This window comes from Odocoileus virginianus, chromosome 14 (genome assembly GCF_023699985.2).
Source record: "Odocoileus virginianus isolate 20LAN1187 ecotype Illinois chromosome 14, Ovbor_1.2, whole genome shotgun sequence".
NCBI lineage: Eukaryota > Metazoa > Chordata > Mammalia > Artiodactyla > Cervidae > Odocoileus > Odocoileus virginianus.
The window spans coordinates 40,182,344-40,208,690 of record NC_069687.1 but is presented as its reverse complement, the minus strand read 5'-3'; the positions used below and the strand labels follow the sequence as shown (position 1 = coordinate 40,208,690).

At 37.3% G+C, this 26,347-nt stretch overlaps 1 long non-coding RNA gene across 1 annotated transcript; it reads left to right on the top strand.

Annotated features, from left to right (window-relative positions):
• The first annotated feature begins 238 nt into the window (after nucleotides 1-238).
• Nucleotides 239-25,265, top strand: LOC110129638 (uncharacterized). The gene is made up of 5 exons (XR_011491109.1): nucleotides 239-321; nucleotides 3,862-3,986; nucleotides 7,878-8,077; nucleotides 24,141-24,204; nucleotides 24,758-25,265. It is a non-coding gene; the product is annotated as an uncharacterized lncRNA (long non-coding RNA).
• The last annotated feature ends 1,082 nt before the right edge of the window (nucleotides 25,266-26,347 follow it).

Genomic DNA, 26,347 nt, shown 5'->3' with positions numbered 1-26,347 from the left:
AGGGCGAAGTCTGGGAGGGCTGTGTGGGAGCTTCTGTCCCGTGGATTTAGGGGAGAGAGTGTTACCCTCCTGGCAGGTGGAGATGTTCACTCACTTGGAAGCTCCCACGCTATTGGGATTTTTATAGCAGCTTCTGTATATTGTTGTTGTTTTGTTGTTAAGTCATGACCTCATGATTCTTTTGTGACCTGGACTATAGCCTGCCAGGCTCCTCTGGCAATGTGAAGTTCCAGGCAAGAATACTGGAGTGAGTTGCCAGCCATTCCTTCTCCAGGGGATCTTCCTGACCCAGGGATCAAACCCAAGTCTCCAGCATTTCAGGTAGATTCTTTCCTGCCTGAGCCACCAGGGAATGGGCATGATTAGTTATTAACTACATTTTCAGCCTGTTTCCATTCTCTGGAGAAGTGGGGGTTGGGGGAGATTGAAAATTCCAAGCTTCTAGTCATGGCTTGTTCTTTGTGATGACAAGCCGCTATCAAGGAGTGCCCCCAAGGTCACCTCATTAGAAGAAAAGATGTTCCCAGTATTTTCATTTGGAGAAGGAAATGGCAACCCACTCCAGTATTCTTGCCTGGAGAATCTCAGGGACAGAGGAGCCTGGTGGGCTGCCATCTATGGGATTGCACAGAGTCAGACACGATGAAGTGACTTAGCAGCAGCAGTGTTTTCATTACTTAGGGAATGTAAGGGTTTTAGGAGCACTGTACAAGGAACTAGGGGCAGAGAACAGCACGTATATTTTTTGTAACGGAGCAGGACCCTATAGGGTATTGCTGGAACAGACCCTGTCCCCATGTTCTCTGATCTAGTATCTTTCTGACTATTTAGATAACAGTGTCTCATGCACATTTCTTGAGTTGCTTTACTGATGCTAAAATGCCCATAAAACAGAAGTTAAGCACTTGGTGATCATGAGTATGTAGCCCCAAGACCTACAGGAGCTTGAGGATTAATAATGTTTACTTCTGTGATACTGCACTGTTACTTTACCATCAACCAATCAGGGGATCATACATGAGCTGATTTGGTCACAAACCCTGTGATCACCTTGCCTTTAAAAATGCCTCCCTGGAAACCCACTGGGGAACTTGGGCTTTTTGAACATTAGTTGCCCCAGGCTCCTTGTCTAGCACATTACAATAAACTGCCTTCTCCTCCACCACAACCCAGTGTCAGTAGATTGACTTTACTGCTTGTGGGCTAGTAGATTCAAGTTTGGTTCAGTAGCATTTTCTGTTATGTCACAGGACTATAGCTGTTTTCACAAAGAACTTCTCTCTGGCAGCCTTTCTGTAGCCTTCTGTTTGGCAGACAGTCTGATTCTTCAAAATGAAGGCTTTTGGGCATTGGTGCCATTTTGGCATTTGGCACTAAATGCATTTATATGTGTATTATGATGAATGTAATGATACAGTAAAAATTTACATTTAAAGGAGATTGTGAAAGCTTTTCATTTATAAGTTGGTCTCTTGTCTGATTTAGAAAGTTAAGATATTCTCTTAACTAAAATGGTAAGAACCAGATAGTTTCTTACTGTTCCTTCCCTTTCTGTGACTTTTAACTCCTGACATCTCATGGAGTCAGAGTCGAGAATCACTTAAAACACTGGAAAATTCCACATTTCCAACTGTCAAGAGTCACGACAAAAGTCTTTTTTCCAATCACATTTGAAAGGAATAAGTGTAGGTTAGGCTGTTTTTCTTGTGGTTCAAGGAAAATGTTATATTCCTTCTTGAACTTCTGGCCCTCCTCCCTTCTCCCAGCTGGAACACTTTTTTTTTTTTTTCCAGCTCCTCATTCTAAGGGGAGTCACACTTAAAATCTCCTCCCGCAAGTGTTCCCTAAAAACTTCAGAATCTGTTGCCAGATTCTTCTCTGAATTTCTATATGAATGTTCTTTACTTTTGAAAACGCTTCATTCTAATTGATTCCACAATTGAATGTGAAATAGGCACAACATATAGAAATTTGCTTATTTTATAGAGTGTAGCAGAGAAGAACAAACCTGAGTCCATATTGAATCTGTTCCTCTAACCCTAACCTCTGTGCTCTGTTGTCTGTGCTTATTCACGTTGGCTCAGTCCCTCTGTAAAAGGATGTTGCCTATAGACAGAATTATAAATGACAGCCCATTTTCAAGGCACTGCCTCCCAGGCTTAACTTTTAAAGGTAGAGTGAATAGTCTCAGAAAACAAAATAATAATTGTCTTGTTGGAGTTTTATAGGAATACTGTAGCCAGACCTAGGACGGCTGCGAGAACAAAGGATTCCAGAACCAAAAAGTTTTCAATAACCCACCATATCCCCTCTTTTAGTATAAAAGTAGTTTGAATTTTAACTCAGGTAAGATGGTTCTGTGGGACACTACACTAGTTCACCATCTTCTCAGTTTACTAACCTTCCAGATAAAGCTGCTATTCCTTACCCCAACACCTCATCTCTTGATTGATTGGCTTGTCCTGTGATGAGCAGTATGAGCTTGGACAGAGTAACAATAGTAATAATGAGGCTTGTAGGTTAAATAACTTGTGCAAAATTGGCCAGTGAGTAAGAGATAGGGCTGATACTAAAGGCACACATCTATTTTCAACTTCATTGCTCTTTGCCTCAAAATGTTGCCTATTTGATGATAATAGGATTATCCTGCAATTGTTTATTGAGTGCAAATTATGTGCTTGATAATCTATTTGATACTGAAGGCAGATATGACAGATGTTAAACATATCCTGAGCTTCTAATGTATGTATAATCTAGTTGGGTTGAAAGAAACATAGATAATTGAGGAATAAAATAAATTAAAGGAATATTGAGAAGGGGAAGAAAATGTGATTCAGAAAGGTTAAAGGTCAATTGTGAGTAAGACCCAAAACATGAGTAGAGAATGAGTTATTGGGGTGAAAGACAAAAGGAAGGCACTTGAGATGCCATTTTGAGGAATATCCTACTTGGAGTTGAGGGCAATGAAAATTAGAAACCCGGAACTGAATGTAGTAGACATTTGTTCATTTCTTCTCTGATATTTATTCCACCTTTATGATATTCAAAGTATTCTTTCCTGTTTTCAGCTATTGGGATTAAATTGTTTAAGCTAATAAATTTGTACCACTTCTAACCTCAGTGATTAGTACAGGATTGGGCAAATTAAAGTCATTTATATGTGGTATCTAAAAAATAAAACAAACAGGAAACAGACTTACAGATATAGAGAACAAGCAGTAGTTACCAGCAGGTAGAGGAGACAGGGGAGGTGCAATATTGGGGTAGGGGATTAAAAGGTACAAACTATTATGTATAAAATAAGCTACAAAGACATATTGTACACAGAGAATATAGCCAATATTTTACACTAAGTATAAATGGAGTATATGGATGTGCACTCAGTCATGTCTGACTCTTTGCAACCCTATGGACTGTAGCCCACCAGGCTCCTCTGTCCATGGAGTTTTCCAGGCAAGAATACTAGAGTTGGTTGCCATTTCCTCTTCCAGGGGATCTTCCCCACCCAGGGATTGAACCTGTGTCTCTTCATTGGCAGGCTGATTCTTTACCACTACACCACCTGGGAAGCACCCTCCCAACCCCTGCCTCACAAATGGAGCACAACCTTTAACATTTTTGAAGAATTATAGGTTTACTTGTCATATATAATATTGCACATCAATTATAACTTTTGTATGACTGAACTGAACTGACAGGTTTGTGTATATAAAGTATGTATAAGTTACATAAAGTATATAACTCAACTATATACTTATAAAAAGTAAAATAAAAATAGTTACACACAAAAAGTAAAGTCAGTGAGATATGAGGGATGTTTATGGGACTATGGGAAATGGGAAATATCTCTTTCTTTTATAGGAAGTGAGGTCTACATCTTTGATAACCACTTCTCCCCCATAAGGGAAGGGCTCAGATGTTCCAGAGACAAGTAAGTCAAGTCTAAGGATCAATAGAGCACTTCAGAAGACTAGAGGAAGAAAAAGGTAAAAAAAAAAATGTGATTGGTGATAAGTTTGAGCAGGACCAAGTCTTGCCTGAAGATGTCCTTACTCTTTTCTAGATAACAGATCTCACTTTAAGTTTAAATCATGAGGGAGGGAAGGAAGGGGGAGGGGGAGATAGAAAATGAATTGGATACATAAGTTTGAAAATCAAATGTGTGGCAGGTTTAATTAAAGTCATAACCTGGATCTGTTCATGAACACCAAAACTGAGCTTTGTAGAGTATCCATTGTTTGCAGGCAGGAGGTATAGGCAAAAGTTGCTCAGTTGTGTGCAAATCTTTGCGACCCCCTGGACAGTAGCTCTGTCAGGCTCCCCTGTCCATGGGGATTCTCCAGGCAAGGATACTATAGTGGGTTGTCATGTCCTTCTCCAGGAGATCTTCCCAACCCAGGGATCAAACTCAGGTCTCCGGCATTGCAGGTGGATTCTTTACCAACTCAGACATCAGGGAAGCCCGAGAATACTGGAGTAGTTAGCCTGTCTCAAGTCCAGGGGATTTTCCAGACCCAGGAATCGAACCAGGGTCTCCTGTATTGCAGGTGGATTCTTTAACAACTGAGCTACCAGGAAAGCCCCTAAAACGTATCAATTCAGTTCCGTCACTCAGTAGTGTCCGGCTCTTTGCAACCCCATGGACTGCAGCACTCTGGGCTTCCCTGTCCATCACCAACTCACAGAGTTTACTCAAACTCATGTCCATTGAGTCAGTGAAGCCATCCAACCATCTCCTCCTCTGTTGTCCCCTTCTCCTCCTCCCTTCAATCTTTCCCAGCATTAGGGTCTTTCAAATGAGTCCGTTCTTCGCATCAGGTGGCTGAAGTATTGGAGTTTCAGCTTCAACATCAGTCCTTCCAATGAATATTCAGGACTGATCTCCTTTAGGATGGACTGGTTGGATTTCCTTGCAGTCCAAGGGACTCTCAAGAGTCTTCTCCAACACCACAGTTCAAAAGCATCAATTCTTCTGTGCTCAGCTTTCTTTATAGTCCAACTCTCACATCCATACATGACTACTGGAAAAACAATAGCCTTCACTAGACAGACCTTTGTCGGCAAAGTAATGTCTCTGCTTTTTATATCCTGTCTAGGTTGTTCATAACTTTTCTTCCAAGGAGTAAGCGTCTCTTAAATTCATGGCTGCAGTCACCATCTGCAGTGATTTTGGAGCCCCGAAAAATAAAGTCAGCCACTGTTTCCATTGTTTCCCCATATATTTGCCATGAAGTGATGGGACTGGATGCCTTGACCTTAATTTTCTGAATGTTAAGCTTTAAGCCAACTTTTTCAGTCTCCACTTTCACTTTCATCAAGAGGGTCTTTAGTTCTTCGCTTTCTGCCATAAGGGTGGTGTCATCTGCATATCTGAGGTTATTGATATTTCTCCTGGCAATCTTGACTCCAGCCTGTGCTTCATCCAGCCCAGCATTTCTCATGATATATTCTGCATATAAGTTAAATAAGCAGGGTGACAATACACAGCCTTGACGTACTCCTTTTCCTATTTGGAACTAGTCTGTTTTTCCATGTCCAGTTCTAACTGTTGCTTCCTGACCTGCATACAGATTTCTCAAGAGGCAGGTCAGGTGGTCTGCCACTTCCATCTCTTTCAGAATTTTCCACAGTTTGTGGTGATCCACACTGTCAAGGGCTTTGAGATAGTCAATAAAGCAGAAATAGATGTTTTTCTGCTGTTGATGCTGCTAAGTCGCTTCAGTCATGTTCGACTCTGTGCGACCCCATAGACGGCAGCCCATCAGGCTCTCCCGTCCCTGGGATTCTCCAGGCAAGAACACTGGAATGGGTTGCCATTTCCTTCTCCAATTTCTTCTCCATTTCTTTCACTTTAGACAAAGATAAAATCAGGTATATCATAGTACTGATGGATCATAACCAAAAAGAATTATTTCAAATATTATTTTCAAAGCATAAATTTAATTTAGTCTTCATTTGTTCAATAATTAATTAACTCTTTCAACAATATTTTCTGACAATAGACTATTCTAGGCATTGTTCTAGATTCTAATTATACAACAGTAAACAAAAAAGACAAAGTTTCTTGTTCTCTTGTGGCTTACATTCCAGTTGGGGAAGCAGAAGAGAAACACAAAAATGTATTAATTGTATGGAAAGTTAAAAAGAGATGAGTGTTATGGAAAATTATACTGCTGATAAGAAAGGTGGTATGGAAGTGCTAGGAGATTTGTCATTTACACGGGATGATTATGTAGGCATCAATGAAAAAGTGCTATTTGAATAAAAATTTGAAGGAGGTGAAGAGCCATATAAAGATTTTTCTTAGCATAGAAAACAGTCAGCATAATGTTGTGAGGTTGGAGTATACTTGGAATACTCAGAAAAACAGCCAACAAATCAGTGTGGCTATATAACAGTGAGCAGAAGAAGCAGACAGAGATGAGAGTGAAGAGGTCACATAATAAAATTGTGAAAAATCACTGATATAGAGATAAATATTAAAATTCCTCCCCTTCTTCCAGGCAGATTGGGGACCAAGTTACATTTGAAGAAATAAAAATAAAAATGACAGCATATTTGTCTTAGGAAACAAAAGGAGTGAAAATATAAAATATTTAAGGAAGAGAAAAGTGCTTACAGAAAACAGGAGTGGAGGGGTTGCTTCTAAACTATTTTATGAGGCAAATATCACTCTAATATCCAAATTAGACATGGAGGTTACAATAAAAAGCTGAAAAACTATAGATCAACATCTCTCATGATATGCATGAACAATTCTTAACAAAATTTCACCAAAATCAAATCCAACAATACATTAAAAGAATAACACATCATGATCAAATGCATGTGCTAAGTTGCTTCAGTCGTGTCTGACTCTTTGCAACCCTATGGACTGTCACCCACCCGGCTCCTCTGTCCTCTGTCCACCAGGCTCCACCAGGATTCTCCAGGCAAGAATATTGGAATGGGTTGTCATGCCCTCCTCCAGTGGATCTTCCCGACCCAGGGATCAAACCCGTGTCTCTTATGTCTCCTGCATTAGCAGGCAAGTTCTTTACCATTAGCGCCACCTGGGAAGACCAAACTGGATTACCCCCAAAATGCAAAGTTTATTTAATATTAAAAAATTAATCAATTTACCTTAGTAACAAACTAAAAGAGAAAATTATATGAGCATCTTAATACATGCAGGAGAAAGCATTTCAAAAAATTCCAACAGTCACTTCTAATTTTAACTCTCTTGAAAGTAAAAATAGAAAGGAATTTTCTTAACTTAATAAATGGCATTGATTAAAACTACAATTAATATTGTACTTAATAGTGAGAGACTACTTTCCCTCTAAGATCAGGAGCAAAGATTTATACTCTGAGCTCTTCTATTCAACAGCTAGCCAGTGAAATACAAAAAATAAAAGGTACTCAGACTGGAAAGGAAAAAGCAAAACTCTTTATTTGTGGGCAATATGACAGTCAACAGAAAATTGTTGAACTGGCAAAACAACCAAATATAACACCTAGAAAAATTAATTCATGAGTTAAGTTTGCAGGATACAAGATTAACATAAAAGTTAATTGTACTTCTCCATCAAAGACCACCAGTAACACACATTGAAAGTGCATACACCATAGGAAACCATGGGGGTCTCAAAAAGAGTGTGATGGAAAGAACTTATTACAAGACTTGAGTTTTAGTTAGGTGATTAGGTGACTGGAGGAAGGGTCCAAGTGAGCATAAAGTATATTACTATATAGTATATCATTGTAAAGAAGAAATATATTCAATGTAGTCATATTAGCTTGGAGAGGAAGCTATTAGATATTTTGCTGTTTGCTTGGCGACCTTGTTTTCTCTCTGCTTAGACAAAACTATTAAGCAGTCTTATTTTGTCACACAGCTTCATGGTTGAAGAGTGACCTTCCTGTTCTGTGAGATTCTTTATGTCCAGCAAGACAACAACGTGAGCACCCAGACAGCTTCTAAAAACGCTGTGGCTGTGGTGTCAGCTTGCTTCTCCAGTGTCAGGGGCTGCTGTTTTCTTTCCGCTATGGCTCCTCTAAGAAGGGCAAGTTTCAGTGAGAGGAAGCAAGAGTGAAGGTAGGTATTGGGGAAATCTGCCCAGCTCTTTCACAGGCTTCTTCCCACATGGTTTAACACAGGAGCTGCACTTTAAGCTACTTTGTATGTTGAGCATCTTCGTAAAATTCCTTCTATTACTTGAAAGCCACACTGTATCTTTATTAGTATGTTATAATATGTGTGTCTTTATTAACATGTCATAACAGAGGCAGTGATTGTGTAATGTGTGGATTGAATCTGATCTTGCAAGGAATAGGTAAATCTGGGAAAAATAGCCTTATCTGCAGAAAGTCAGCCCTACTAACATTCCTTTGACCACAATGTGCCACAATTTCTTAAAAATAATTAATCATAGGAAATTATGCAGCAAATTCCACCTAATCCCACTTCAATATCTAGTAATAGTACCTCATAGGTTTCTCATATGATTCAGACCATAAAAATCATAATTTTGCTAACATGTAGAAATGGAGTGGGTGAAAGAAGAAACGTGGAGTTCATACCTCAATTTTAAATTTAAATTTACTTAAATAGATGAAGCCTTCCTTGAATATTCTTTCTGGAAGTCACATCTTTCTTTGACCTTTTCCAGTCATTTAGTGATTCACTTCTGCTTTGCATTAGAAATGGTCATTTGCATCTAATCTCCACAAAAAATGGTTTTTTTTAGTGCAAGAAATGAGATAACTGTGTCTCATTCCTTCTTATGCTTAGGTCAGTTTTTCACACAAATGCAGATCAAATAAATAGTTGTCTTTTAGAAATATTTCGGATCACAACATAAATATCTATCATACCTAGTTGGCTTTAGAATTTACATATATTTAATACTAGTTTTAAATGCCCAAAGAACATTCATCTTGGACACTACTTTAAATCTCTGAAGTGTAAGAATGTCTAATTTTTTTAAATAAAGTATCTATGATAAATGATTAATTTGTTTAATTTTGAGTCAAGCAAAATTGGAAACAGTGAGACTTAAATAAAAAGGTGGATGATTAAATAAATCAGGATGTACTCAAAGCATCCATGAAAAGCAAAGATGCTAATGATTATGTGGGGAGAAAAATTCTAAGTAGTGCAAAGATCAAAATACTGATATACTGTCATTATAATTACAATACTGGTAAGCTGATAGGTTTCAGCTTTAGAAACTAATAATAAAAATTCCTGAATGGGAGTTTTATTTTCTATTTGAATGGTGGAGCAATATTTCTTTGTTTTAAAAAATGTTTTAAAGAATAATTGATTTGGTAATATTAGTTTACAAAAGATTGCTAAGATATTATACTTGATATTAAGTTAAAGTATTGTCAAATGACAGTTTTAAAATAAAATTTAAGTAATATTGAGTTTTAAGTCTTTCTTAAACTTCAACTTAAAATATTGACCCATTTCAAGAATCAAAAATATGACATAATAAATGTTTATTAAGAAAATTAACATCCAAAATACCTGCCAAAAATGACAAATGATCTTTACTTCACAAAAAAACATGGAGACCAGATTCTCCTTGTTCTATGAAATGAAATTGCAATTTAAACAGGTAATTGTGCAACTTCACAGGTAGCCAGCAGGTGTCAGACTCATACTGCCTTATGTAATATCACAAATTCCTGTCAGACAAGCAGCTAGTTTTGAGACTCTGAGATATTCAAAAACGTAATTATAATATAGGGAGGAAAATGTACAATACTGTACTGGTGGAAAAGAACATTTAACACATGTTTCTAGATAATAAATATCTACTTATTATAAAATGCTAAGATCTAGAAAGTAATTTGGCATTATTTATTCATAATCAAGATAAAAAATTTGTAGTGTTTGAATTAAAAGTGAGGTAAACATTTATGTATAAATATTAAAATTATTTTATAGTGGTGTTAGGTGAAAAATACTATAAACAGTATAAAGTAAACATATATTGCTATATGATATAATGGATATTATGATATATATTAAAAATGATAATTTTTAAAAGTATATATCATAAAGGGCATCACATTGTTAACAGTGATGGTTTATGAATGGTGATGTTGTATTTAAATGTCTCACTTCTCTGCAACTTTTTCTCAATACATGATGGGAACCTTTAATGAAGAAATGTAGTTGTGACTGGCATGGTTTTGGAATTTGGTTCCTGCATTCCCTCAGCCTGCTCTCTACAGTGCTTTATTTAGCGCTTGTACTATCCTCGAGCAAACTGGTTCAGTTTCTTCATTTTTGATGTCACCTATTTTTTTAAATTATGAAAGTAAGATAACACATTTACAGGAGACTTGGAAAATACAGAACAAGGTTATATATAGTCTCATTATATATTACACTCTTTTTAAGTAGATAAATTAAGTTTTAGTTGGAGTTTCAATATCAAACTCTCAAAAATTAACAGAATGAATGTACAGAGAAGTAGAAGGATATAGTAGACCTGAAAACTCTGTGAACCAATTCAACATAATTAAGATTTATATAATTTTTACATAACAGTAGGAAACAAATTCTATTCAACTTCTCATAGACTGTAAAGTAGCAGATGGTGGAATATATCAAGAACATAAAACCAGGTGAAAAAAATGTCACGATCTAAAGGTATTGAAATTGTACAGAGTCTGTTCTCTTATTACTGTGGAATTATGTTAGAAATCAATATCAAAAGATATTTGAAAATAACCCACATATTTTCAAGTGCAATGTGACATTTACCAAGAGAGATCTTCAACTTAGCCATCAAAAGCCTCAATAAAGTTAGACTGAAAAAAACACAGAGGGTGATTGCAGAGAAGAAAGCATTTAAATGAAAAATTAGTATCAAAGTGAGAAATTAATATTAAAGATACTTTAAACAAAATCCCATGTATCTGGAAATTAAATGTCCACTTTTAAATGATGGGTGTATCTAAGAAGCCATAACAAGGAAAATTAGAAAATACTTGTAATAGAATAAAAATGAAAAGAGAATTTACCAGAATTTATTGCATGCAGCTGAAGCTCTTCAATGCAATTAAATACAATGTGGAGTCTTGAATAAAGTAAGAAAACAAATAATGGACACTAGCATAAAATTTTGTGAAATTTGAAAAAAAATCTGTAATGAGTTAATAATAATGATTTTCACTTGTTAATTTTCTGTTTTTTTTTTCTTTTACAAGATAGCATTTCTTTATATTCTCAGAACAGAATTAGAAGTTTTTTTAAATCACTGAAAGAAAGTGAAAGTTGGTCACACAGTCGTGACCGACTCTTTGCTATCCTATGGGCTGTAGGCCACCAGTCTCCTCTGTCCATGGAATTCTCCAGGCAAGAGTACTGGAGTGGGTTGCCATTTCCTTCTCCAGGGGATCTTCCTAAACCAGGGATCGAACATGGGTCTCCTGCACTGCAAGCAGATTCTTTTACTAACTGAGCTACTAGGGAAGCCCTTAAATCACTAAGATAATAAATTTCCTAGACTTTTAGCAGTAATACAAGTTGCTAAAATACATGGAACTATATCAAAGTTTTGAGTGACTATAAATTAGAAATCTAGCACTCATACAAAATCAAACAAGTGGAACCAAAATGTCATGCATTTTTTAGCTAAGCAAAAATTAATATATTTTAAAATATATATATACTATACTATAAATACTATATATGTGTGCATACAGAAGCTCTTCTATTATAGTTGATAAAGGCTTAAGAAAGAACAACAACAACAAAAAAAGACAGAGAAACTGGAAAATATTAACTAGATGAAATGGGAGCACTGAATATGAAACAGAAAAAGTGAAACAAACTAAATAAAAAAAGATCATCATGTAGTCCAATTGTTTTTAAACATGGCTGCTCATTATTTAACTGCTCATGGATGCTCAAGAAATACATCTGGAACTTTGGAGAAAAATAGCACTACCTGGACATTTGCATTTTTCAAAAAATTCTAAGATAATTCAGTTATGATCTGATTAAAAAATGATTACAAGTTTTTCTATTAAATGGTAGTTTTAGTGATATAGAATTTTATTATTTTCTGTTGACAAATCATGATACAATGGTATGAAGTTACATAACACAATAGTAAAAGATGTTTATCAGTTTTCACAATCAATAGCCAGATAAAAAATAAAAGGTAATTATAATTGCAAGCCATAATGGAAATATGATTAACCTAACAATATAAAATAATTACATACAATTTGGGGGGTTAAGTAAAGTGATGTGATAAGTGGAAGTGCATGCATGCACATGTTCTCATCTGCCCAGCCAATCTTTCTTTCATTTGGTGCATTTAATCCATTAGCAGTTAAGGTAATCATCAATATGCATGACCCTATTCCCATTTTCTTAATTGTTTTGGGTTTACTTTGTGTAGGTCTTTTCCTTCTCTTGTGCTTCCCTGTCTAGGAAAGTTCCTTTAGCATTTGCTGTAAAGCTGGTTTGGTGGTGCTGAATTCTCTTAACTTTTGCTTGTCTGGAAAACTCTTGATTTCTCCATCAAACCTGTGAGAAAGTCTTGCTGGGTAGAGTATTCTTGGTTGCAGTTTCTTCCCTTTTATCGTTTTAAATATATCATGCCACTCTTTCCTGGCTTTTAGAGTTTCTGTTGAGAAATCACCTGATAACCTCCTGGGAGTTCCCTTGTATGTTATCTGCAATTTTTCCCTTGTTGCTTGTAATATTTTGTCTTTAATTTTTCATCATTATGATTACTATCTGTCTCAGTGTGTTCCTCCTTGGTTTTATCCTGCCTGGGCTTCTCTGTGCTTCCTGGTCTTGTTTGATTATTTCCTTTCCCAATTAGAGAAGTTTTCAGCTATTATTTCTTCAAATATTTTCTCACATCCTTTCCCTCTCTCTTCTTCTAGGACAACTAAAATGGGAATATTGATGCATTTAATGTTGTCCCAGAGGTCTCTTATGCTATCTTCATTTTTTTTTTTTCTTTCTTTTTTCTATATTCTGTTCTGCAACAGTGATTTTCACCATTCTGTTGTCCAGGTCACTTATCTGTTCATTTGTATCAGTTATTCTGCTATTGATTCTGGACTTCCTGATAGCTCAGCTGGTAAAGAACCTGCCTGCAATGCAGGAGACCCTGGTTCGATTCCTGGGTCAGGAAGATCCCCTGGAAAAGGGATAGGCTACCCACTCCAATATTCTTGGGCTGCCCTGGTGGCTCAAATAGTAAAGAATCTGGCTGTAATGTGGGAGATCTGGGTTCAATCTCTGGGTTGGGAAGATCCCCTGAAGAAGGACATGGCAACCCACTCCAGTATTCTTGCCTGGAGAAACCCATGGACAGAGAAACCCAGTGGGCTATAGTCTATGGGGTCGCAAAGAGTTGGAAACGACTGAGCAATTAAGCACAGCAGAGTATATTGTTCATCTCTATTTGTTTGTTCTTTAGTTCTTCTAGGCCTTTGGCAAACATTTCTTGCATCTTCTCAATCTTTGCCTCTATTCTTTTCCAAGATTCTGAATCGTCTTCACTATCATTATTCTGAATATGTTTTTCCTGGAAAGTTGGCCTATCTCCATGTCATTTGGTTATCTTTCTGGGGTTTTATCTTGTCTCTTCATTTGGGACAAAATCCTCTGTTTTTTTCATCCTGGTTAACTTTCGGTGATGTGGTTTTGGTTCTAGCTGCTGAGAGACTGTGGTTCCTCTTGTTTCTTCTGTCTACCCTTTAGTGCATGAGGCCAAGAGGCTAGTATAAGCTTTCTGATGGGAGGGACTGGTGGCGGGAAAAACTAGGTCTTGCTCTGGTGGGCAACTTTAATCCAATTATCCACTGATGGGTGAAGCTATGCACACTCCCCGTTAGTTGTCTGGCCTGAGGCGACCCAGACCTGGGGTCTACAGGCTCTATGGTAGGGATAATGGCAACCTCCAAGAGTATTTATGCTAAGAGGCCCCTTTCAGGACTGATGATGTCAGTTCCCCTGTCTCCATGGCAAGTCACTGCCAACCCACACCTCCACAGGAGACCCTACGTCACTAACAAGTAGGTCTGGTACATTCTCCTGTGAGGTCACTGCTCCTTTCCCCTGGGTCCTGGCTTGCATAAGATTTTGTTTGTGCCCTCCAAGAGTAGAGTCTGTGTTTCCCTCAGTCCTGTGTTGTTGTTGTTGTTCAGTTGCTCAGTTGTGTCTGACTATTTTGGACCCCATGGACTGCAGCATGCCAGGCTTCCCAACCGTCATTGTCTTCTGGAGTTTACTCAAGCTCATGTCCATTGAGTTGGTGATGTCATCCAACCATCTCATCCTCTTTTGACGTCTTCTCCTCCTGCTCTCAATCTTTCCCACCATCAGGGTCTTTTCCAACGAGTTTGATCATCACATCAGGTGGCCAAAGTACTGGAGCTTCAGCTTCACTATCAATCTTTCCAATGAATATTCAGGGTTCAGTTCCTTTAGAATTGACCGGTTTGATCTCTTTGCCATTCAAGGGACTTTCAAGAGTCTTCTTCAGTACCACAATTTGAAAGCATCAATTTTTTGGTGCTCAACCTTTTTTATGGTCCTACTTTCACATCTGTACATGACTACTGGAAAAACCATAGCTTTGACTATATGGACCATTGCCAGCAAAGTGATGTCTCTGCTTTTTAATATGCTGTCTAGGTTTATCATAGCTATTCTTCCAAGGAGCAAGCGTCTTTTAATTTCATAGCTGCAGTCACTGTCTGTAGTGATTTTGGAACCCAAGCAAATAAAATCTGTCACTTTTCCCCATCTTTTTGCCAAGAAGTGATGGGACAAGATGCCATGATCTTAGGTTTTTGAATGTTGCGTTTTAAGCCAGCTTTTTCACTCCTCTTGACACTTATCAAGAGGCTCTTTAATTCCTTTTTGCCTTCTACCATTAGAGTGGTATCATCTCCATATCTGAGGAGAGGATATCCATATCCATATCACCTCCATATTTCTCGCAGCAATTTTGATGCCAGTTTCACATGATGTACTCTGTTTATGTTAAAAAAGCAGGGTGACAGTAAATAACCATGACATACTCCTTTCCCAATTTAGAACCAGTCTGTTTCATGCATGTCTGGTTCTAACTGTTGCTTCTTGACCTGCATACAGGTTTCTCAGGAGACAGGTGAGGTGGTCTGGTATTCCCAACTCTTTAAGAATTTTCCACAGTTCATTGTGATCCACACAGTCAAAGGCTCTAGTGTAGTCAATGAAGCAGAAGTACATGTTTTTCTGGAATTCCCTTGTTTTTCTATGATCCAATAGATGGTAGCATTTTGATCTCTGGTTCTTCTGCCTTTTCTAAATCCAGCTTGTACATCTGGAAGTTCTCAGTTCACATACCAAAGCACTCCTACAAATAAAGCTAGTGGAGGTGATGTAATTTCAGCTGAGCTATTTCAAATCCTAAAAAAAAGATGCTGTGAAAGTGCTGCACTCAATATGCCAGCAAATTCGGAAAACTCAGCACTGGCCACAGTACTGGAAAGGGTCAGTTTTCTTTCTAATCCTAAGGAAAGGCAATGCCAAAGGATGTTCAAACTACCATACAAATGCTGTCATTTCACATGTTAGCAAGGTAATGCTCAAAATCCTTGAAGCTAGTCTTCAGCAGTATGTGAACCAGTCCTACGGATGTTGTGTAAACAAATCCCACTGGTCTTCAAAGTCAGATTCCCTGGTGATTCCCAGTCTTTTTTCCAGAGACCCAGGCTGGGAAGCCTTACATGAGACTCAGAACCTTCAAAACAGTGAGAGAACTTCCTTGGTATTATTGTTTTCTAGATTGTGGGTCGCCCAGCCAGCAGTCAAGGGATTTAATTTTATCATGTTTTCACCCCTCCTACCATCTTCTTGCAGCTTCTTTTTTATCTTTGAATGTGGGGTGTATTTTTTGGCGGGTTCTCCTGTCTTCCTCCTATCTATGGTTGTTCAACAGCTAGTTGCGATTTTAGTGGTCTCAGAGAAGATGAGTCCACATCCTTCTATTCCACCATCCTGAACTGGAAGCCACATCTCTCGATGGAATCTATTTTTATATACTATTTCTTGTTTTGTTATTAGGTATTTAAGTAGCACAGACATTGACATTAATTCTCATAATGACTTTAGAAAGTAGGTGTTATTTTTATTAAATTAGGAGACTGAAGCACAGAGCAGCTAAATAACTTTCTCAGCTCATAAGCAGAGGAGGTAGGATTTGAAACGAAGCAGTCAGATTCCATGTTCTAACTCCTCATCTAAACGCAGAAATGCCATATGGATGGAGGATGCCATTTTAAAGTGATAATTATTTTGAAAATTAGCTGGATACAAATCTCAGTCCATGGAAATTAGATGTAAAGAAATACAACTTTATGTTTCTGTCTTTAACACTATTTTAGATCAGTGGGTACTTCTGTTTGCATGCCGTTCCTGTGATAATGGGAATTGTCTGACTGCCTTCTTGCCTCACCAGCTCAGGGAACTCTGAGAATTTGGTCTACAGCCCTGTCTGCCCATGCACTGCTACAGGTGCATGCTCAGTTGTGTCCAGCTCTTTCTAACACCACGAACTGTGCCTGCCAGGCTCCTCTGTCCATGGAATTTTCCAGGCAAGAATACTGGATTGGGTTGCCATTTCCTTCTCCAGGGGATCTTTTTGACTCAGGTATTGAACCTGCATCTCTACCACTATGTCACCTGAGAAGCCCATGCACAATAGATATCTATTTTCTCCCCTGGGGTCTCGCTGCTTCTGGGGTGTTTTATTCTCCAGGTAGCATACTGACCTTCCTATTCTCAGATTCCACCCATTTATCCATGGTGTTGATACTTTCTTATGACTCTCTGGGCTATTGAGCACCTGTTCCTTGTTTCTCAGACCCTCAAATTCCTTTTATCTCATGTATCCCTCTCCTGAGGAAATGGGCATTAAAAAAAGAAACTAATAGTAGTTTGAACATGGCAAAAGGCAAAAAGGACAGTATGGGAAAAAATAGCAGGAAAAAGATTGATTAATATTTCACAAATATTTTCCAGTACATCAAGATATATTAAAAGGAGAAAATTAAATTTCAAAAGTCAAATGTACATCTATTACATCAGTGCAATTGTTTATAGATCTCATGTTGCATTGTTAACTCAGATGAAGTTTCCCACAATTTCTAAGATGTATGGGAATAACTTTATTTGTGGACTGGTTAAGAGTAGTCACATGAAAAACTATAATTTTCAAATTCCTCTTTCTTTGTTTCATAAAGGCAAGAGAGAATCAGAAGCAGTGGCAGAGACTGAAAGAGAGAGAGAGACTCATGATTAATCCAGGACAAGTTAATCTTTTTCATGCTGCTGCTATTTCCTAGGTCTCCACTGTTTGGAGCCATTTCTTCATACTTCAGTAGGTCTCTCTACTGGGTTTTGTTTTTTTAATTTTCATATGCCTTTTTTTTAAACAATATTTACATTTTAGTTTCCCAGATATGCAGTTTGCATTTCTCATTAGCATATGTCTTTCCAGTGGAATTATCATTTAATTGCACCTTGTCTGATTGAAAGGATAAACTGTCAGCTCCTATGAATGGCTTTGCCTCAAGGATACTAAATTGTGCAGAACACTAGCTAAACTATTTAAGAAGTTGTGGAGATAGTGAAGGACAGGGAAGCCTGGGGTGCTGTAGTCCATGGGGTCTCAAAGAACCGGACACAACTGAGTGACTCAACAAAAACAGCTGTGAAATGTTAGGCATTCTGAAGCTTTGTCATTGGTTTTTCATTATTTGTTGAATTGCATTATGGTACTTTACTTGGAACTCAACACATGTACATGTAGTCAAGTTTTATTGTTGTTTATATTCATTTGCTTGCTTTCTTTTTGATGTGAGGGGACAAGATATGGTCAAGAAACCCTGGACTGAAATGTAAATGTGTTGTTGAAATCGATTCTTGTCCCCAAATATTTCTTGCTAGAGTACAACTTTCATATCTGCTGAGATGAGGATGTACTATTCATAGTACAGCATTACAGAATATATTTCCCTAAATATGAAGAATGATGACTTTGGAATTAACAAGGCAGGTTATTTTTTTATAGCAGAAACCATGGGCCTAAGTACTATCTATTCTTGATAACTTTCAGAAATTTTTGTCCATTAGAAGATAATTTACATATTCCCTAAAGTAAAAATTCTGACAGGAAGTGTTACAATTGCTGCCATCTATGACTCAAAGGTTCTTAGAATTTTTTTACATGATAAATAAAGTTTTGAAAAGAGCTGGCCACTATCCAAAATGTAATTTAAAATGTATCTTAATTGTGAAATCATATAGAAAGGCTTCTAACTAAATATATTCAGTTCTGAACCCTAAAAACTTCCAGGCTACTCACGTAGCCATCAGCTGTCTAGACATATTATTTTTGTCTCCTGTGAATGCATGTAGTCAATGCAACATTTATGCAAAAAAGTACATTAAATATTAGAAGTATATTCAAATTCATTTTCTATTTTCTTTCAAAATTACTGGAGTTTAATAAGCTTTATTACTTTTTGTAAAGATTTAATTTTCCTTTCTGAAATTTTAAGCATGGCTTTGAACTAAAGTTAACTCAAAAGGATTTTAAGTGACAATTATTATTTCAAGTATTTAAAATTAACCTAAAAAAATAAATAAAATTAACCTAACTTTATAATACCAGTTATACTTTATTGTTTTTTGGTTACAATATAATTTGTCCAAATGCTTCTGATGAGAAATAGTTCTACATGGAAAGAAAATCTCTATAATGGTCAGTAGTGAAAAGCAAAACAAAACCAAAACATATTGTACTAGGAGTTGGAAGGGGTCCAGAAGTGAAGGAAGGAAGAAGAAAAAGAATAGAAAGGAAGGGGAAAAACTTATTTCATGAAGGTTGACCAAACTTGTTGAGCCAATGTTTCAAGCTTCTCATGAAAACAAACAGAACAAATGGAACCTTAGAGTCCACAGCCCACATGAAAAGAGCTGAAGCACAGAATCAACCATGGGAAAAACTAAGTTTATGAAACAACAGACCAGGACTATCTATTGTTAGCTGTGGAGGACAGATTCAATGAAGATTTTGAAATAACTCATTCATCTATTTTTGAAGACTAGATTACTTGACTATATTTGTTAGTTGATTTTTATACACACAAATTTGTTTTTACACTGAATTGGTTTTTATTTTCTTCCTTTTTTCCTTTCTCTATTTCTTTCTCTTTCCTTTCCTTTCTTTTTATTTTTAATCTCCATCTTTTTTTGTAGGAGTAGGGCTTATGGAATGGCATAGAAGAAATAACATTTGTTGTTTTGAGAAAGAACTTACCAAGCAGCCAGTAGTCACAAGATATGCAAGACATATTCTTTCTCTAGGAAGGAAGATTATTGATTCCACTTAATTCCTACTTTCACAAGTTTCAAAATATTTTTGCATAACACATTATCAGAGGATGTCTGAATGGTCTTGAACTCCATAAAATAAAATAGTGATTTGTGTTACTCTAAGTGTTCCTTAGGACATTTAAAATAATTTCATGTTTTTAAAAATCTTTATTGAATTCACAGTATGATCAACCAAATGATTAATGGAAATCTCTTTTTTATAACATCCAGAGGTAGCTCCTAATTGGACAAACAATAATTGAATTTTCAGATTCTAAAATAGTTTGACATTACTGTAAGAATTAAAAGAATCTGCTCTTCATTTGCACATATCTGTAGTTGTCTGACTCAGCCCCTATCTTCTTTGACTCTACAAAAGAGCCCACTTTTGAAATGTCAAGGAGACTTCTTTGTTGCAAGAACAAGTTGTCTTAACTACTTAAGTCTGTTTCCTCAAGGACTGTGATCTTGAGTCTAACTTTACCTTTTCTCCTTTTTTGTATCACCAAACTTCCTGCAGTGGAACCACCATGCTTCATATCAATATTATTCACTATTGTCGTGTATCGGATATTGACTTGCGAAAGCAGTGTCTGTTAAGATGAGTAAACTTTCATTTGTATACAAAAATGATTCCACCATAGGTTAGTTTCCAGAAGTTGTACTACATTTATACTTCTTTCTTCACCTTTTCTTCGATTTCTTTGATTTTTTTTTCTACTTTTATAGTTTGGCCAGATGGAATCAGGGGCACAGTCAATTGAATGTGCTCTTTGATTGCAAAGATTTGTCCTAACTAAGCACTGATCTCGCCTTAGACTGTGGCCCAGGCTTGGCCAATACTAAGCGCTTAATAAATGGCTGAATGAATGACCATCTCATCTTCTGGATGAGAAACAAAAGAAGCTAATTGGTTCATGAGGGAATCGAACTTGTAATCTTAGTTTCATCAGTATGTCTCAATACTGAATGTTATTGTCTAGATCCTATGCATTTAAAAAAAGAAGTTTTAGCAGCAACAGTTTGAATTTTCCAAATATAACTTTTTTCTTTTTTAAATCACTTAATAAATCAAAATTTGCAAATAAAATAATAATAAAATAATTTTTTAAAATTTAAAATAAAAACTGAGCTCAGATAAGAGAAACAACCATGCTTGTCAGGCTACTGAATCAAGTCTTTGCATGAAGTCTGGCAGAGCAAGTGCCCTCTTGGGCCCTGAAATTGTTGAAGGACATGAATTGCAGCTTACGCATACAGCCTTTTGGGGAGAAAATCAGCCATAGACATTGTCATACTATACAGGGACATCCCTTGTCACTGAGGAAGGCATCAGAGTGAACTCAAATGCTGAAAAAAAATCTGTTTATTTGCTCCTAGTTTTAAGCCACAAGGTATTTGAGTCTACTTGTTTGTATTGCCTTGTCTTTACCTCATTCAAAGACCCCTATTTCACAACACCACCAACAGTTTAAAAAACAAACCCAGTCTGAGAAATGGAAGGTTACTGTCATCAGAAATTAACATGTTATTTAGAAAAATCATTCTAAATACAGTATTGCTCTTTTTACTATAGATAAATCTCGACTTTCCTTAATAACTCCTCCTTCAGTCTTCAACTGTGTGGATCACAATAAACTGTGGAAAATTCTGAAGCAGATGGGAATACCAGACCACCTGACCTGCCTCTTGAGAAACCTGTATGCAAGTCAGGAAGCAACAGTTAGAACTGGACATGGAACAACAGACTGGTTCCAAATAGGAAAAGGAGTATGTCAAGGCTGTATATTGTCACCCTACTTATTTAACTTATACGCAGAATACATCACGAGAAATGCTGGGCTGGAAGAAGCACAAGCTGGAATTAAGATTGCCAGAAGAAATATCAATAACCTCAGATATGCAGATGACACCACCCTTATGGCAGAAAGCAAAGAAGAACTAAATGAAAGTTCTCTTGATGAAAGTGAAAAGAGCAATGTGAAAATGTTGGCTTAAAGCTCAACATTCAGAAAACTAAGATCATGGCATCCGGTCCCATCACTTCATGGGAAATAGATACGGAAACAGTGGAAACAGTGTCAGACTTTATTTTGGGGGGGGCTCCAAAATCACTGCAGATGGTGACTGCAGCCATGAAATTAAAAGACGCTTACTCCTTGGAAGGAAAGTTATGACCAACCTAGATAGCATATTAAAAGCAGAGACATTACTTTGCCAACAAAGGTCCATCTGGTCAAGGCTATGGTTTTTCTAGTGGTCATGTATGGATGTACGAGTTGGACTGTGAAGAAAGCTGAGTGCCGAAAAATTGATGCTTTTGATCTGTGGTGTTGGAGAAGACTCTTGAGGGTCCCTTGGACTGCAAGGAGATCCAACCAGTCCATCCTGAAGGAGATAAGTCCTGGGTGTTCACTGGAAGGACTGATGTTAAAGCTGAAACTCCAATACTTTGGCCACCTCATGCAAAGAGTTGACTCATTGGAAAAGACCCTGATGCTGGGAGGGATTGGGGGCAGGAGGAGAAGGAGATGACAGAGGATGAGATGGCTGGATGGCATCACCGACTCAATGGGCATGAGTTTGAGTGAACTATGGGAGCTGGTGATGGACAGGGAGGCCTGGCGTGCTGCGATTCATGGGGTCACAAAGAGTCGGACAGGACTGAGCGACTGAACTGACTGACTGAACTGACTCCCAGGAAAGCAATAATGCTGAGAAATGTGACATTTAGACAGCAGTATCTTATTCACTATTTATTGTACCTAGAAATAATAAATTACCACATGCATTTAACATTTTGCAAGTGTGAAGGTTTCTTCCAGTTCTAATGTTTTGTGATTCTAACAATAGAAAGATATATTTTAATAGTTGAAATAATGAGTCATCAATGTTTACTGAGCATTTTCTATGTGCCAGACACTGTTAAATAACATGCCTTATTCATTTCATCCTCAGAAAACAACTATAAGGAAGGCAGTGCTATTACGCCCCGCTGACAGTGAGGTTTAATGAAGCTGAGCCTTGCTTGGGTTTCCAGAGAGTAAAGTATAGAACTGAGCCTTGAGCCTGAGCGATTTAACTCAAAGGCCTGAGAGTCAGGCAGTCTCTAATACCAATCAACACACTAAATGCTCTTGTCTGTTACTGTAAGATTTTACCTGAAACAATTTTATTTATAAAGTGTGTAGATTTAAAAGAAATTCTAAAGACAGCATTTCTAAGCTAAGCAAGATCTTCATAGACTCCACTCTCCCTGTCAAACCCTGAAAACATGAGAAAAAAATGGAAAAGAGAAAAAAAGCAACTAACAATAAATTTGCCAACACCATTCACATAGGGTAAATAGGACAATTTAATTTAAAAACCACAGCAAAGAAACAAACAAAAACCCAGACTCTCTGGGAAGAATGAGACATATTTTTGAGCAGAACAGAAAAGCACAGCCTGGTATGGTTCCTCACATTAAACCCAAGCTCAGAATCCCTCTTAGTGAGGGGAGAGTTTACATTAGTATCCCCAACTTGGAGGAAAATAGAATGTTGATCCTCACCCATTCCCCAGCTCCTACCCTCTGAAGAAGCACAGTGGAGACCTTGGCCTTTGGAACTGAAGTTCTAGTGCTCCATTCTGAACTGGGGAAATGATCCCGCATAGAACTGTCCTATCCTTCCACTCTACCCTCATTCTAAATTCAGTGGAGTATAGAGTTGCCAGATAAAACACTTATAATAAATAATTATTCATTGTTTATCTGAAATTAAAATTTAACTGAATGTCTTATATTTTTATTTGCTATAGCTTGTGCACTTAAACTTGAATATCAGATAAACAATATTATTTATAATACATATACCCAACTATTGCATGGGACATATTTATACCCAAAAATACTTCTTATCTGAAGTTCAAATTTAACTGTGCATCCCACATTTTTGTTTGCTATATCTGGCAACTCTAGTGAGGTAGAATCCCTAATATAAAACAAATAACCAAATCTCAGGATTGACAAAACAAACATCAAAACAGAGGCCATGAATTCTAATAATGACAAGCTGAAAATACTGGACTCAGTTAAACATAACTCATACTGAGGAACATGCTAAAAATGGATATATACCAGAAAATAAAGCCTGAGGTATATAATAATGTAACTCTGAGAAATAAGAAAGTGAATTAAAAATAAACAACTGTGATCCAAAAGGATAAGTTATTAAAAATGGATATATCTTTGTGGTAATTGTTATTTTCTTCTAGGTACTGTTCTACATGTTTTTAAAAATTAAAGAAATTCGAAGGATATAAATAATCTCCAGTATCATTCAGAACTAAAAAGCCAAAAGAAATGGGAAGAAGGTTTATAAAATGTTAGATATCATTTTATTTTCCCCGAGAAATGAATCTGCCTGCTTGTAAGAGACAATAATATACATATTGGGTATAAAGGGGAAAACAAGGCAAGAAAAGGGAATAAAAGAGACAAAAGAATAGAGAGATGTAAGAAACATTATTCTGTCTAAACCTAATTTTAGATATTTTACAGAAAACCATTATAAGATTATTTCTTGGAACAATCCTCATTTAGTACTTTCTGTGAGGACTCATTTAGTAAGTCCTGTAAGGACTGGTTTAATTTCCATTTGATTGTCTTCTATTCTTGGAATTTGTTGATTACTAAGAGTAGGGAGAGTAACAATTTTCCTATCCTAATTTTCCATGTTTCCTAACAACTGGTGACTGACAGCTGGACTCAGAGTGAGAGAAAACAGACTTGCGCCTGGGAACTGACAGTGAAGATTGATGATCTGGTATGTCTGCACACTCCTCTTTCTACTGTTAGGCTATTTTTCTTTACGTTCCCCAGATCTTCAACTAAGTGCAGATATGTCATTCTTCACTATTGGCTATTTTATCCAACCTATAATTAATCTAAAATGGCCAACTAGATTATTAAATTAAATCTAAATAGTAAGCCAGGGAATTTTTATTTTTATTTATTTTTTTGATAAAGAAACCTTGGGAAAGAGGGCTGTTTTGTTGTTGCTGCTACAACTATGAAACCTTAAAAAAAATTAAAAAAAGTAATAATTATAATGTTCATTAATAATAGTGATGAAATCATGGTTGTTTATATATATGTTTGTCTACTTTTATACAGAGGTGTGATTCATGAGTATCTTTCTATATTATCTATTTTACATGTATAAACAAACATTTAATAATACTATATTAATTATCATTTTGGCACCAAATCTTAGGAACCTTCCCCCTCATCCTCCTCTCCCATTACACACGAATACTAATCTCAGCAAGTTAGATGCCCACTCATTCATTCGGGCTGCCTGTGTCACCTTGATACAGGTTTCTATGCCTTCCCGCCCTTCCTTGAACCTGGTCAATCTCGCGAGATCATTTCAAAGCGAATTCCGTACAACTGCAATAACTAGATCTCTCGCCCAGCAACTCAAAGCAAGAAGCTACTTACTGACAGAACCAAGGAACACCTGCTGGACCAGGCCTTGCGTGACTCCACCCAGGCTTGTCATTCTGAAGTCTGTCTCGGGGCCCCGAGCAAGCGAAGACGCATCCTTGCAGACACTTCCCTGGACCCAGTGGACCCAACAATGAGAGTCACACGGTGGCCCTAATTTGTCCTGGGGGCTGGCAAAGAGCGAGAAGTGGGACTCTTGTCTCAGCAGAGATGAAGGGCAGTAACAACTGAGGCCCTGCTTACGGAGGGAACTGCACTGCACCTACCGGAGTCTGCAGTTTTCCGGAAGCGCAGGACACCAGGCCGAAGCAGTAAGATACAGGTACAGGCTCCTAGGAGACCAGGTCTCTGTCTGGCAAGGTCAAAGGCTGCAGCAAGCCGAGCTCACAGTTCAAACTCCGGGGGGCGGGGGGCGGGGGCTGCTGTCAACCGCTCTTCCCAGAGGAAGGATGATTGCTTGGGATCTCGCGAGACTGCCGGGTCTTCCAAGGAGTCCTGGGTGCTTCAGGTGCCTGAGGCTTCTTGTCTCACATGCTTTCTTAGGAAGTGTGTAGCTCATACCACCTGTCAAGTAAACCCAAATTCTCCTTTATGCCTTGCCCCCCAAGTGCTGGGGCTCTTTTGGAGCAGGGGAGTCAGGGGGCAGGTTCTGGTGCAAAAGAGTTGGGGAAACACCTGAGGCCAGAAAAGTAAACTGTACCTGCAAGTGCTGTGAATCTATAGCTCAGAGCTGCGACTTGGAATGCTAGTGTGGAGCTCTGGGGCCCCAGTTCCAAGTATGCTCTCCAAAACCACAGAAACAATAACCACAGTGCCATTATCCTTAGGGTGCCTGATCCCCTCCACAGCTTCAAGGTATCTACATTTTGTCTCAGGAGACCATATCCAGGAGAATTTGAAGAAAGAATACTTAAACTGTTTCTAATGATAATTATATCACTTCTACCAAAATATCAGGTTAGACAGAGAGATGGGTTGTAAGCTAGTTATGTATTTTGGAAAGTCTTCCCTATTTATGATCCTATACAACACCTAATATTTTAAATATTATTTTAAAACAATCATTGTTTGTAGGCTATTTTTTATTTTTCTTAAGTTCAATATTTTTGTCTAGATATTTGTGGTAAAAATGAAGTAAAATTTCATCTTTAATAATGTTAATGAGGGACAAATACTCCATTTTGTGATTTATATTTCCTGTGATTAGTATAGAATAATCTAGTACATAGGAAAGTAAAGCATACATTCAAAATTAAATAGTTTTCTGGGAAGCACAAGTCAATATTTTATTTCTAGAATGAGTTTGATATGTGGAGAGTGTAATAGATGTATTTTCTGAATAAATTTCATTTAGTTTTGAGAGATAACCAGATTTTACTCACCAAACTGGGGTCATCCATGCACCCATTGGTCAGAAGAGAATTAAACTCCTTGGTTTACAATATTAAAAGGCTGTACTC